General features: G+C 40.7%; 1 protein-coding gene across 2 annotated transcripts in view; it reads right to left on the bottom strand.

Moving 5' to 3' along the window:
- The window catches only part of RNF182 (ring finger protein 182), a 101,297-nt gene extending 86,840 nt beyond the window's left edge, over positions 1 to 14,457 (bottom strand). The window contains exons 1-2 of one of the 2 annotated variants that reach the window (XM_089518814.1): positions 14,379 to 14,457; positions 543 to 628 (exon numbers count right to left, since the gene is read on the bottom strand). The gene's annotated coding sequence lies outside the window, so the exon portion shown is untranslated. Of the gene's footprint in view, positions 1 to 542; positions 629 to 12,885; positions 12,920 to 14,378 lie in introns of those variants that run through there. The other variant, XM_089518815.1, reaches the window with a different exon arrangement.
- Between the last annotated feature and the right edge of the window lie 267 nt (positions 14,458 to 14,724).

The raw sequence follows: 14,724 nt of genomic DNA, 5'->3' as shown, positions 1-14,724 counted from the left end.
GTTTTAATATATACCCAGGGGAAGTCTCTTGGAGGAACATGGGGACTTTATAATAAGAATCATTCCTTGGCTAGAGATCTTTATCTCATTATAGCAATAATTCACCAGGGTGCGTGTGCGTGCACACACTGAGATAAAGTAAGGGTTTCAATGAAAGGGAAACGTTCAAGGCTGCCAGATGAAATATCTTCATGGAGCCATGGACAGAGATGGTCAGCCAAGATAAATAGACTAGGGAGGTTAAATGATTCAGCATTAGACTAGCTTGGCTGACAATATACAGGAGATCATTAAGATCCAGATCAGTCTATATATACTCACATCTAATTGATATAAAAATATAATCAGGGGTAGCCATGTTGACCATGCAGCAATATACAAAAAATGCAAAATTCAAAAGTAGTGATATCTTTTAGGGGCCAACTCCAAAGCATAAAATATATTATGCAAGCTTTTGAACCTTTACTGGCTTCTTCATCAGATAAAGATTTTAAAAACTATACAGGATTCAAATGGTGACGATGTTAGAATCATAGACTTACATTCTGTCTTAGATGTTCTCTGTTAAGATGGTGCTGAGGGATTTCAATACAGACAGAGGCCACTCCCATTACTTGGCATGTGAAAACTAGAGACAAAGAACAATACAAGACGGGTAATAAAATTTCAACTCCCATTAACAATGGAAATAGTTTTATGCTATTGAGTTGCCCCAAATATGGTATCACTTCTTGTGGATGCTTGTACTGCATACTACAGTACCCTGGACTGCCAAATAAATAAATGAGTCTTAGAGCAAATCAAGCCTGACCTCTTCCTAGAAGCCAAGATGACTAAACTGAGACTATCATATTTTGAAATATTATGGGAAGATATGACTCACTAGAAAGGACAGTGATGCATGGTATGGTATAAGGCAGTAGAAAAAGAGGAAGACCCCATTACAAGTGGATAGACTCAATCAAGGAAGCAACTGCCCTGAATTTGCAAGACCTGCAAGCAGGACTGTTGATGTCAAGATGCCTTGGACATTTCTCATTCTCATTATGTCACCATAAGCCAAAGTCGACTTGATGGCAGTTGACAACAACAACAACAAAAACAACAACAGAAAAGCAAAATAAGGCAGTTCAGAAAACCTAGATTTTACATGTTGTTGTTGTTGCTGTTGTTGTGTGCCTTCAAGTCTTTTATAACTTATGGTAACCCTAAGGTGACCCTATGGGGTTTTCTGAAGCAGAGTGTGTGACTCCCTCAAGGTCACCCAGTGGGTTTCCATGACCAAGTGGAGATTTGAACCATGGTTTCTAGAGCTGTAGTCCAAAGCTCAAAGCACTATGCCACACTGGCTTTTAGATTTAAATAGTCTAGGTAGGCACATATTCTTATTTCTAGGCATTGCAGAATCTAGGCTTGCACAACTTATAAGCAACTTTGTTCAGACTTACAAGGAGCATGATACTCATAATATACAAATGCATACTTAAGTACAATATAGCTCATATCTTATCATACTGTTACCTATCTTATCATACTGGATATGAAATACATTTTATATGTCCAAGTCAATTGTTTAAAGAGCAGTGGCCTTCTCTCTGTTACCAGCATTATATGATATGGTTTCCAGCCTTGGAAACTGACAGCATATTTAAAATTGCATGGAATAAAATTGCTTGCTTCTATTTGAATTCAAAAATATAGCTGTATTAGCCTGTAGAATCAGTATGTAGAGAGATTTTGTAGCACCTTTGAGACTAACTGAAAGAAAGAAGTTGGCAGCATGAGCTTTCATAGACTACTGGCCTGTGGGAGTCATGACGTAGCACCCGCACCCTCGATGCCGTGAGCCCGCCCCCATGGCACCATTTTGGCACATGCCAATTTACACGGCGTGAGCCATAATGATGTCACTGTGGCACAGTGCCCAAATGGCGCAGTGAGGAAGGGGCGTCACCATGGTGCACCTGCGTGCTTATGACTACCCTTCTAGGATGCTGAAAAGAAGCTACTTTTCACAGCTTCTTTTTGTGTCCTCTGGAGGCCATGGCATGAGGTAGCCACGCCCCCAATCCGGGATGAAAAGGGGTGGCTACATGCCGCCCATCTGTATATCCCCTTCAGTCTACTTCATCAGATGTATCTGAAGAAGTACTGAAGTCTACGAAACCTCATGCTGCCAACTTCTTTGTTTCAGTTAGTCTCAAAGGTGCTACACTATCTGGCCTGAGATCTGCTTTTATTTAGCTTCCAACCAGACTGTCATTTTATAACTTATAACCAGACTCTATTTTTCAACCAATAGAGTCCTGGAACTAAGATCTGGCTATCTGTCATCAGCATAATTAAGGTCTGTTCTATTAATTAATTGCACTTGGTTTTATTCTAACTTTTTTGTATAACTTACTGGGCTTCTTAGTGTTGATATTTATATTATGTCTATTTACAGAAATTTGTACACCATGCTAAGAAAGAACTAACTGTCCTGTGAAGGCACCATTCATTAACCAAGTACAGTGAAGTACAGAGATTTTGTTCTAGGACCCCACATGGATACCAAAATCTGTGGATAGTCAAGTCTCATTATATACAGTGGTGTCCCTTATATAAAATGGCAAAACCTAGGTTTGCTTTTGGGAATATTTTCAAGTCATAGATGAATAAATCTGTGGATGCAGAATCAGTGACTATGGAGAGTCAACAGTACACACTTTCCATTAATATTTTTTTTTACCTTCAAAGCCTGAAATTGGCAAAATATCTGCCCAACTTATAACAAATTCTAGGCCTAGTTAACTCTGCATAGCTTCAGGCTGGCAGAATTATTGGACCTAGTCCTGAGGCCTATCAAATTGGGTTGGCAGCTTTGGAACTAGGAGACCCAAGGAGACATCTAGTATCTCCAGTACCTCCCCTGCCCTCTCTATTTGGGCTCTGTATTCAGCAGAAACACCTGCAGGTGTTTTCCTATCACTGTTTACAGTATTGATCAAACCCATCTTTTCTCCATCTCTTTAATTTCCCCAAATATCGTTCTTCTGGTTAGCAAGGTTGTAGAAATTCTACCTTGCTTCTACCACTACTCTGTGGTTATTTCCATAACTACCATAACAAATCTTGGAAAAAGAGCTTGTCAAATGTGTAGCTAACATCTTGTCTTTTCTCAGTAGTCTCCCTCCAGAGGGGAATCGAGTGCATTCTGGGCTGTTTTCCAAGGTGAACAGAAATGCAGGTATAAATGACTTTGTTGGCAAAATACCAAAATATTATTCTACAATAAATATGTCAAAAGTTTCACTGGGGGTAAATCAATGGTATCGGTGGAAATCAGGGGGAACCATTTACCAGTCTTTCTTTCTTTCTTTCTTTCTTTTGGCCTCTGAATAAATGTAGCAACTCAAAAAAAGCTGCAGATGTTTCATTAAGTTAGCATCCCTGTATATAAGGAATTTGGGAGCTGCTGAGCTACACTCCAGAGACATGCCCTGCCCACATCTCATGAAATGAAGAGAGCCATGTGATGATGGTTGTGCAGACTTTGTTTCTTATAGCTTTTGAAATAATGTCACAGGAAATGAATTTAAATTTCTTACAATGCAATTAGACTTGACAAGATTTCCAAAGACTAGGTTATAATGCAAGCTAAAGTTCCCATTCAGTTCATGAAGCCGTAGGTAGCTCTTCGTAGTACAAATTAAATTAATCAAAATGGGTAAAAAGCTAATGATCCACTTGGGAACAAAATTAGCTCCTTAATGAAAGAAACGGAGTTAAGAAAATTATAATAGAATGCTAGCAGATGTGCCCTTTGGAAATTATAAATTTGAAAAAAAAATCTCATGTAGATGAGCTAAATTATCACTAAATTTGACCCTGGAGATGTGACGTAAGCATACACATTAGGATCTATGTGGCAGAGTTTCTCAACAGAAATGTTTCTGAATTAAATATTGTCAGGCTGGTTTGTGCAACATTTTTTCTTTAGGGGACTGACTCTGTGGCTGACACAATGTAAATTTATTTAGTTTTATTTATATGATTGTATTTAATAAGAACAATTTTATATCACAAATTAACTTAACTCCTTTTTTAGATGTCTAGGTAAGCAAAGACTATGACAAACGGCAGTAAGTTTATCCACCCTATATATGTGATCGATGGAAACATTTACTTCTTGGCAACCCATTGTCCAAACAGAGGGAGCATCTTACTCTAGCATTGTGGAATGAGACACCTCACCCATCACAACCATGATTTGGAGGCAGTGTAACGCCTTTATCAGTTATATAGTTGGGAATATAAGCAAGATAGAGGAAGGGATCCCATTTTTGTTTCTGACCACTGACCATGACATGATCAACAGTACTTAGAAGAATCCCCCCATTATCTCTGATCAGAGGCTAGAGATAATAGCAAAATTCACTTCAGGCCCCTAATGCAGAATGTCTAAGCCGAACATGACTACTGAAGACCTTCACACAGTTTGCACTATAAATACTCTAAATCTTGCAATGCACAATGCATACATGGTCCACAGTTTGCAAGTATTGAATGATAGCAACAGTATTCACTTTAGTCTTTTGTGAGTTTTTTGGGCTATGTGGCCATGTTCTAGAAGGGTTTCTTCCTGACATTTCGCCAGCATTTGTGGCTGGCATCTTCAGAGGATGCTTGCCTGGAAAGGAGTTGGGTGTGTGTGTGTGTGTGTGTGTGTGTGTGTGTATATATATATATATATATATATATATATACATACACTGTGTGACCTGGGAAGATAGGAGTGATTTGCATGTGTATTGTTCTGTTGCTAATGGCAGGCCTCAGGATGGGAGGATATGCAAACATTAGCAACAGAACAATCCACATGCAAATCACTCCTGCCTTCCCAGGTCACACAGGATATATATACCCAACTCCTTTCCAGGCAAGCATTCTCTGAAGATGCCAGCCACAGATGCTGGCGAAACGTCAGGAAGAAACTCTTCCTGAACATGGCCACATAGCCCGAAAAACCCACAGAAAAGTATGTATGCTGGCCATGAAAGCCTTCGACTTCACAGTATTCACTTTGCCAGCATAATTGCAATAAATTTTCCCACTATTTATGGTAGGATATTGCAGCTTGTAAAAGGAAGAGAACTTTCCAATAAACAGGGACATTTTGAGGACTGCACAAATGTTTGTAATCTTCAGTAGTATTATCTCATTGCTCTGAAAAGATAATAAATGCACCAGGCAAACACTTTGATTGCTGCTTTTCCAGTATATTTACCGTTTTACTACCACTAATAAGAGTGCATTTTAGAGAAGTGCATTTTATTTCAGGATTTCTTTTGAAATCTCAGAGTCTAATTTTATTGTTTATTGGCTATAAAGTGTGTTTGTTTAGATTTAAATACTAATAAAAGCTGGACTAGGCTCAGAAGTCTATTAAATTTTTTAATATTGTTATTAACACATACTGCAATAGCAGGGATGCAATTTATGAAAATTAATACTGTTTCCTAGAAAGTCTTCTAGAGATACACCTTTTCTTAGCTACCCGATAACGATATTCAAATGGATGAGACAGGAGAACAATGTGGTTAAAACAGAAAGATTGTGGATTGTTTTGTTCATGCAGTATAGAGTCTGCACAGCACTTGGAAGAACATTTTACATGCTGTTGTTGGTAACTGCCCTTCAGCTGACATCAATTAATGATAACCATATGAGTAAGATATCTCCAAGACCCCTCAACAGCTCTGCTCAGGTCCTGCAGGCTCAGGGCCAAGGCCTTCTAAATTGTGTCTATCTTTCTGGTATGTGGTCTTCTACTCTTCCTACTGCCCTCCACCTTTTCTAGCATTGGCCTCAAACAGACAGTCCAAAAGGACTGCTGTCAGGCCAATCTGGGATGGGGCGTGAACATGACGCATGCCCCCGGATTGTACAGAGGATGCTCAGAGTCCACCCAAATTTGGCCACAAAAGGAGCGGTTTCTTACTGCTCCCTTTCACTGCTTATTTGCGACCATGGCATCTGGTTGCCATGGTCCTGCAGCAGTCCCATAGCAATTGGGCTGGGAGCAGCCTCTGGCCTCTTCTTCTGCTCTGTCTGCTTCGCCCCATTATTGTCTTTTCTAATGAGTCATGCCTTTTCATCATATGGACAAAGTACCATATTTGTCTCCTGTTACTTTATTCTGGTTCCTAATGTACTGTGGGCCCTTCTTATCCACTGAGGTTTGGTTCCACCAGCCTCCATGGACACCAAAATCTGTGGATGTTCAAGACCCATTATATACAATTGTGTAGTAAAATTATGTCCCTTATAGAAAATGACAAAATCGAAATTCCCTCAGTTCAGTCTTTTATTCACCTCTGCTAAAAGTGGGTCATATGCTTTGTGAAACTGGAGCTATTTATTTAGAGCTTAAGCGTTTATTTAGTTAAATGTATGCCTTTCCTATGCTTATTCAAAAATAATCCCAATGTACCTTTTCTAAATCTTGTAGTATGTTTATTATTGCTCACAAAGTGCCAGGCACTTGGCCAACTAAGTGGGATTCCCCCCACTCAAATTCCCTTGCTTTCTCTCTCTCTTGACTATTGTCTTCCCCACCCATGCTTCTCATTTGCTTTTCTCACACATGCACACACACTGTCTTCAATGGATCACACATTTTGAGAGGTCTGTTAAGGGCACAGCTTGTTGCCATAAGATACAGCTATCTGAATAAAGCTATCTAAATGTACATCTTCCCATTCCTGCTTATGTTTTTTTTTTTTAAAAAAAAAACTATACAGATTACACTTCTTGATATAAAATAGGAGGCAGAGAGCATGCAGTTATGCAGTGCAGAAAAATGTTTGGCATGTGCGTACAGGCACTCAAAATATTTCTGATTAAGAATTATCCACCTTTGATTCTCTGACTAATCTCTGTAGCCAGCCACTTATTGCCACCTATGCAGGGGATCAGTCCTGTAGCCCAAGTAAACATTTTCTTTCTTGTTTACATTTAACATCACTCTTTATTAATCTTTGATAAACAAGGTGTTTGAAGGACAAGTGTTCAGTGTACATATCGATGAAGTTGAGAAAGAGTAGAAAAGAAGTGGAAAAGACAGCTCACTAACAAAATTTAACTGAATGGGTTGTTCTTTAGGAGAGTTTTCCCCCAACCTGATAGTTTTCATAGAATCATAGAGAGACCACAAGGGCCATCCAGTCCAACCCCATTCTGCCATGCACGAAATCTCAATCAAAGCATCCCCGACAGCTGGCCATCCAGCCTCTGTTTAAAGACCTCCAAGGAAGGAGACTCCACTACACTCCCAGGGAGTGTGTTCCACTGTCTAACAGCCTTCACTTTCAGGAAGTTCCTCCTAATGTTGAGGTGGAATCTCTTTTCCTGTAACTTGCACCCATTGTTCTGGGTCCTATTCTCTGGAGCAGAAGAAAACAAGCTTGCACCATCCTCAACATGACATCCCTTCTAATATTTAAATATTTTCAGATCTGTTGAAGTTCCACCACTGGCAAGTAACACTTGTATAATGGGCTTTGCAGTCCATCTTGGGGGTGGGGGGAGAGGTTGGGGAAAAGGATTTTTAAAAGGTGCAAAATTTTTTTTGAAGGTGCCAGTAACAAAATGTTTCCCAGGATTAATGGCAACAACCTCCATGCCATTTTCTGTAAATCCCACAATCTGTTCAAAAACTAACATTTAAATACTGAGTTAACAAATAATAACTCAACAGAGTAAAGGATTTCCTTTTTTGGCATCAATTGTAACAAACTGATTTCTCAATTTCCAACATTTAATATTATCAAATTACTTTTCAAACCTAACGTTTCAATCTTTGCTTCTGAGTAGGTGTGCAGAAGTTTGCATTTTATTTGTAGCAATTAAATACAAACTAGTATTTGTGTCGACCTTGGGGAAAGTCTTCTTTTTTATTATGCATTTGATTATTAGCAATTAGTAGGTAACTAGTTAATAGGCAAATGTAAGATATCAAATTCACCGGAAGGTACAGAATTCAAAAGTATAAAGAGAGACAGCTTGAGTTGTTTCAAAATGATAGCTCTCTTGAAGAGAACCTGGGCTAGTAAAAAAGAAAATGTAATTCAAATGTTACATAAATTTGGATGCGATGAACCAAGAGAAAAAGTACATTTTAAATGGAACAGTAATTCACAGCAAGTGGACCTGAAAGGAAATTTGCTCCAGGGGTTATTTCAGTAAAACCCTTGCAGCAAGTAGGACAATGTATGACTCTTGTAGAAAAGGCAAATAGGATACTGGAGTGAATAAGGGAATAGAATATAAATCAGAAGCAATGATAGGATTACTGCACAGGGCATCTCACATCTTCACTGAGTGGTGCACTCAGGTCTCTTTTTCTCTTGAAAAAGGGCATTAATACCCTGGAGTGGGGTCAGCTGAGGACAGACTAAAGCATTTCAGATTTAAGTGTGGTTTCCTTCCAGTGAAGTGAAACTTTTCTCTACAGAGAAGGGAAGACTTTTGTGGTGAATAAATAAAAGCAGTCAGAAAGTAAAAAAGAAAAGGTCAAGCTGGCCCAGTCTCTCTGGGAATAGTGTGCCCTGTTCCACTTTTGCCTGATTAATAATTTGATAAATGACTAGTCTTTTACAGTGAATATTAAAGCACATGACAACATGCAGGTTGTAATGCTGCATCTTAACTACTCGCTACCCTACCTTCAAATCTACCAGTGAATAACTGGATCTTTAGACGAAGACACTCATTTAGATCATGGGTGAGCAAAGTAAGCCCCCACATTTTGTTGGACTGCTGTTCCTAATATCTTTCACTAGTCAGTCTATTGGCTAAACCTGATGGAAAGTGTAGTCCAGCAACACTGAAAGGGCCATACATTTCCCACCTCTGCTTTAGATAACAGAGTCCAAGAGCATCAGTCTATCCAGCTGTTTTCCTTCCAGTCTCTTAGACTGTAATTTAAATTTTGCATCCTAATGAGAGAAGGCAAGGAAAGCCCCATAGCTATAGTGCAGAAGATCCCCATTGTCATAGTTTGACATGTAGTTTTAACACAGGGATGCCGTTTAGATTTGCCAGGCCAGTAGCTTCCCATTCCCTGGTATTTCAGGGCCAAACCCTGAGAGCACAGGGTGAGCCCATATAATGTCACAGTAGTGAGAAAGGCTAAGACTGGGCTGGGATTACTTCTGAGTTAACTAGCTGTGGAAACAGGCGTGAGTGCGAACGGCCCCAAACTGGAGTAAAACCCATCCCTTGTTTACGTGGATTATTTACCCCAAATTCTCCCTGGGCCCACTGCATTCTGTTTACATGACACAGGGCCACAACTGTGAATTGGGTTTGGATGGCCTTCATGACACCTGTGCCGATTCAGGGCCTCCTCCCCCTAACCCACATTTAAATAACTCACTTTTTGCTATGGGTTTTTAGCTCACTCCTCAGCAACAATGGTGGCTGCCTTTTCACTCATGATCCCTGAGAGCTGTCTGGTGCCACCACTGTGGGCATGAGTTGCTCACAGATCAGAATGAGGTGCCCAATGTCGATATTGTGGTTGGGCACCATGTTTTGACCTCAGCAAAGGTGCTCAGCAATGAACAGGGGGGTCATTCACACATTGGTTTTAGCGTGACAATGCGTATCATCTAACTCATGCATTCCAGGTTTGTTATTCACACTATGGAACCACACCAGTCTGCATCAATGTGCATCTCTGAAAATTTAGTTGTTCACACCTGCAAGCATTTGAATAAAGAGGGAGTTGGCAATGTGAATACATTCAGAACCCCTTTTTTGGTATGCAGCATTTTATCCTGGGTCATCAGTTATTTTGGATTAAGTGAGGTTTTTTGGCAGCCCACCCTCCCCAACTTAATCGGGTGCATTCAGGACGCGTGTGAATAACAGAGATTTTATCCAGATAATAACTCCAGGGGCTGTAATGGGAGGGAACTGCCTGTCCTTTGCTATGAGACGAAAACTTGCAGCTTACAGAGAAAAGGCAAGGGGTGAATTCAGGGAGGAATTTGAGGCCAGAATACTCAGGGGCAGCCCACAGCTAAACAGGTAAAATGTCAACCCAGAGCCAGGAAAAAAACATATCAAAGCATTTTTGGGCTGGCTGGGTGGGTGGGCAGAAAAATGCTCCCATAGTAGTTGCTTCAGTTTCCATTAGGGTTCATATTCTTTGTGGCCTTACCCACAGTGCATGTGGCATATGGAAGGTTCTTTTAGATCCTATTCCAGGGTGACCATAGGCTCTCCTTTTCCAGGACATGTCCTACATTCAGCCTTCTGTCCAGGAGGAATTCCAAAATGTCCTCCATTTTGAGCTTGACTAAGAAGCATGAATTTACATTTTCATGTGGGGTTTTTTTTTTGGCTTTTATTTTGTAATGTCCAACATTTTTCTTGAATGTCTGAGATTTTCTCTCTGCCCAGACATCCAAGATGCATATGCATGGCAGAATTAATGCAGTCTGACCCAATGTTCAATGCTAAGGCTCAATGCTATGGAATTCTGGGATTTGTAAATTTGGAAGATATTTAGCCTTCTCTGTCAAAGAGCTCTGGTGCCATAACAAACTACAGGATTCCATAGGATGGGGCCACAGCAGTTAAAGCAGTGTCAAACTGCATCTTCAGTGCAGAGGAGCCATTGAGTACTGCAAAATAAATAAACATATAAATAAATGTACATATTATCACGGCTACATGAGCAATTCTCTGAATCCTTTGTAAGTCTGTATTCTCATGCCTACTGCAAACATATTTCAAGTTTCACCCTCAAAGAGGTCTAGATAAATGGAATCCTATATTGTTGTTGTGTGCCTTCAAGCCATTCCTGATTTAGGGCAACCCTACAGTGAGCCTATCATGGGGTTTTCTGCAGCTGAGAGAATGTGAGAAGGTCAGCCAATGGGTTTCCGTGGCCAAGTGGGGAGTCGAACCCTGATCTTCAGACTCATCGTCCAACATTCAAACCACTAAACCACACTGGCTCTTCTGTTGTGTGCCTTCAAGTTGTTTCCAGTTTATGGCAACTCTAATGCAACACTATTGGGGTACTGAACTCTGATCTCCAGAGGCATAGTCCTATGCTCAAATCATTACATCATGCTGGCTCTCATTCCTGTAGTGACTGTCTATAGGAATAATAATAATAATAATAATAATAATAATAATAATATGGTTTATTTGTAATCCGCTTTTCCAGGGTTTGATCAATACAATAATAATATAAAAACATTCCAATAAAATCGATTAAAACAGCATAAAAAGGCACAATAATCATAACAACAAAGGGCCAGATGGAAGGGGGAGTCAATATACACGTTCCAGGGTCGTCGATAAAAGGGGTAAGGGATACAATAATATCTCACGGTGGGAAGGCTTGGGAAAAGAAATACGTCTTTAGATTCTTTTTAAAGGTTATGGTGACTCCTTGGATTTCATAGGGGTTTCAAGGCAAGGAATACTCAAGAGGTGCTTTTGTCAGTTCCTTCCTCTGAAAGAGAGCCTTAAAACACCTGGTAGTCTTTGGTGGCCTCCCATCCAAGTACTAACCAGGGCTGGCCCTGCTTAGCTTCCAAAGGATCTGACGCCTTTAGGTCTTTTTATCTATCAAAGAGAGAAGCCTGCTTTCTCAGAGGGCCATCCCCAAATGCAAAAAGCAATAGGCTGTGATGGCGCCTCTTGCCTAGATTTAAAGACTTCCCTCATCTTCACCAGAAGGTGGATACTTGGGAAAGCAAGCTAAAAACTCCCTTCTCCAAATTTCCAGTCTGAGGCCAATTTGTGTTTTGAGGGCAGTGTGCGCACTGCAGAAATAATCCAGTTTGACACCACTTTAACTGCCATGGCTCCATGCTATGGAATTTTGGGACTTGTAGTTTATTGTGGCACCAGAGCTCTCTGACAGAGAAAGCTAAATGTCTCAAAAAAAAAAACTACAGTTCCCAGAATTCCACAGCACTGAGCCTTGGCAGTTAAAGTGGTACCAAAGTGGATTATTTTTGCAGTGTGTGGATGAGGCTGAGGGGAAGATAAAGCCTCTGTGGCAGCTGCCTCTTGCTTTTGAAACAGTGAAAACTTATTTCTCTTTCAGGGACTGGGACTGAAGGCGCCTACAGACAAGAGACGCCTTTACTCCAATGTTCTTCAGGAAAAAATGGGGGAGAAAGGAGGGGGAGAAAAACCCCTCTCCACGCATGCGCCGTGCGAGCCCTTGACAACGCGAGCCACCTGACAGCCTCTTCGCTAACTGGCTGCTGCCTGTTGCTAACCCACGTGACCAACGGGCGGCTCGCGCGCTCTTCCAAAGGGGGGAAGGCGGTTGGGCGGCGGTGCGCGTGCTGTCCTGCAGGATGCTAAGTTAAGGGAAAGTTAGGCGCTGGCCTCGCTCACGACGCCCTGGTGTAGCTCCTGCAGTACTCCAGGTGGACAGAAGGTGGCAGTGGAGCTCCTTCTTAGTTTGCACAAAGGCTCACACACTCATAATAATAATGATAATGATAATAATAATAATAATGATAATAATTTGATACAACATTGCAGGACTCAGTTTGCATAAAGGGTCACACTCTAATAATAATAATAATAACGTGACACAGCAATGCAGGACTCAGTTTGCACAAAGGCTCACACCCCAATAATAATAATGATGATGATGATGTGACACAGCATTGCAGGACTCAGTTTGTACAAAGGCTCAAACTATTATTATTATTAGAGTGTGATCCTTTGTGCAAACTGTCCTGCAATGCTGTGTCACAATAAATAATAATAATAATAATAGTGACACACAGCATTGCAGGACTCTGTGTCTTTTCCTCAAGTAGTAGACACAAAGCCACTGTCCAAAACGGTGTGTACCTGAACAGCACCTTCGAACATTTTTGTTTGTTTCAACCTCCCTCTGAATCAGGATCAGCAGACGTCCTCCTTTTCCAGGACTTGTCCTACATTTCAACCTTTTGTTTAGGAAGAATTCCAAAGTGACCTCCATTTTGAGCATGGCTATGAAGCATGCATTTACATTTCTATGAGTGTTCTCAGCTTGTATTTGGTAACGTCCTCCATTTCCCTCGAATGTCCTACATTTTGCAGAGCCTTGTCATCCTGGCATTTAGTCACCCTGCTCTGAATCCAGACGTGAACCATTATCAATTGATCTCCAGCACAAAGCCCCATCATTTTCAGACATGGCCCCCGGCGGGACTAAGTAATCCTTACTATTTTATTCTGGATGTGATCCTCCTGCCCTGAGGGTGGGTTTGGCTGGGTCTCTAACCCCCACAGAAAACATCGTTAGTGCTGGGCAGGTGAAGGAGCATTAAAGAGAAAGAGAAAAAGCCTTGCAATTTTTCTTTCCTGGGATTTGTAGTTTGTTGTGGCACCGGAGTTCTCTGACAGGGAAGGCTAAATATCCTACAAAACTACAGATCCCAGTGTAGATGCAGCCACAGCTGCCACTTCCCAGAGATCCATGCTCACACTTCCTCCCAGAAAGGCTGTTCATAGAAATGATTGCTGACCAGAGATAGATAGACAGATATAGAAGTTATGTTTCTTTTAAAAGCTGAAACTTCTTGCATACACATACACAAAAAGAAAATTTGACGGGCTACGTTTCAGAAGTACGGTTGGCCCTCCATACCTATGGATCCTTTATCCACAGACAGGGTGACCAAACATCCTACTTGTCTATGACATGTCCTCCATTTCAACATTCTGTCCAGGAGGAATTCCAAAATGCCTTCCATTTTGAGCACGACAAAGAAGCATGAATTTATATTGATATGGATGTTTTTAGCTTTTATTTGGTCATGACCTCCATTTTTTTCTTGGACGTCCTACATGTTACAGTGTTTTATCCTCCTTTGTAGTTATTACATCTGGTCAGCTTGCACGGATTCAACCAGCCACAGTTTGAAGATATTCAAAAAAGATATAAATTCCAAAAAAAGCAAACCTTGATTTTGCTATTTTGTACAAGGGACACCATTTCATTATGCCATTGTATTTAATGGGACTTGAGTGTCCACGGATTTTGTTATCTACTGGGAATCCTAGAACCCAAACCTAGTGGATACCAAGGACCCACTATATTAACTTGAACCTGCACATTTCATAAAATTATATCCAAGAAGAAGAAGGTATAGCCTCTTCTTGGTTTTCTAATAATAGTGGGGCGGTGTGAAGTTTATTTCCCGAAGCCAGGATCTGGACTCTAGCTGAACTGGGCAGCTTCGCATAAATCACTGCTTTCTGAATTGTTGAAGCAAGATCCGAAGCATTATTACCTCTAATAACCTATATGTTTGCCATTACCTTTATGTGTCTGCTTTCTATCTATCAACATTTACCTTGAATAACCTCATCTCCTTCTTGTCCTGCTGGCCATAAAGCAGGGAGTTCAGAGAGCCTCGTGGCCAGCTCCATTTGAGTGCTGAGCAGCCAGAAAGCACCTTTTGCAGCTGCACAGAGCAGCCCTTCATGAATTATGAATGCTGTGTAAAGCCTTGATAAAACAGCTGGCGTTCAGACTAAGAGCAACATTATATAATTACATACAACATTCATTAAAGGTGCATCTTACGTTCTGACCTAACTATAATGTCTCATGACCTACACTGTGAAAATGTAGATTAATTTAAAAATACAGTGTGGGGAAGAGATTAAAGCACATAGTTCTGAACACGTTTAAAATGC

Source organism: Sceloporus occidentalis, unplaced genomic scaffold, assembly GCF_023333645.1.
Source record: "Sceloporus occidentalis isolate IW3139 unplaced genomic scaffold, rSceOcc1.0.p SCAF_3, whole genome shotgun sequence".
Taxonomy (NCBI): domain Eukaryota; kingdom Metazoa; phylum Chordata; class Lepidosauria; order Squamata; family Phrynosomatidae; genus Sceloporus; species Sceloporus occidentalis.
Note: the sequence above shows the minus strand (reverse complement) of the source record. Positions and strands in the feature narration are given on the sequence as shown.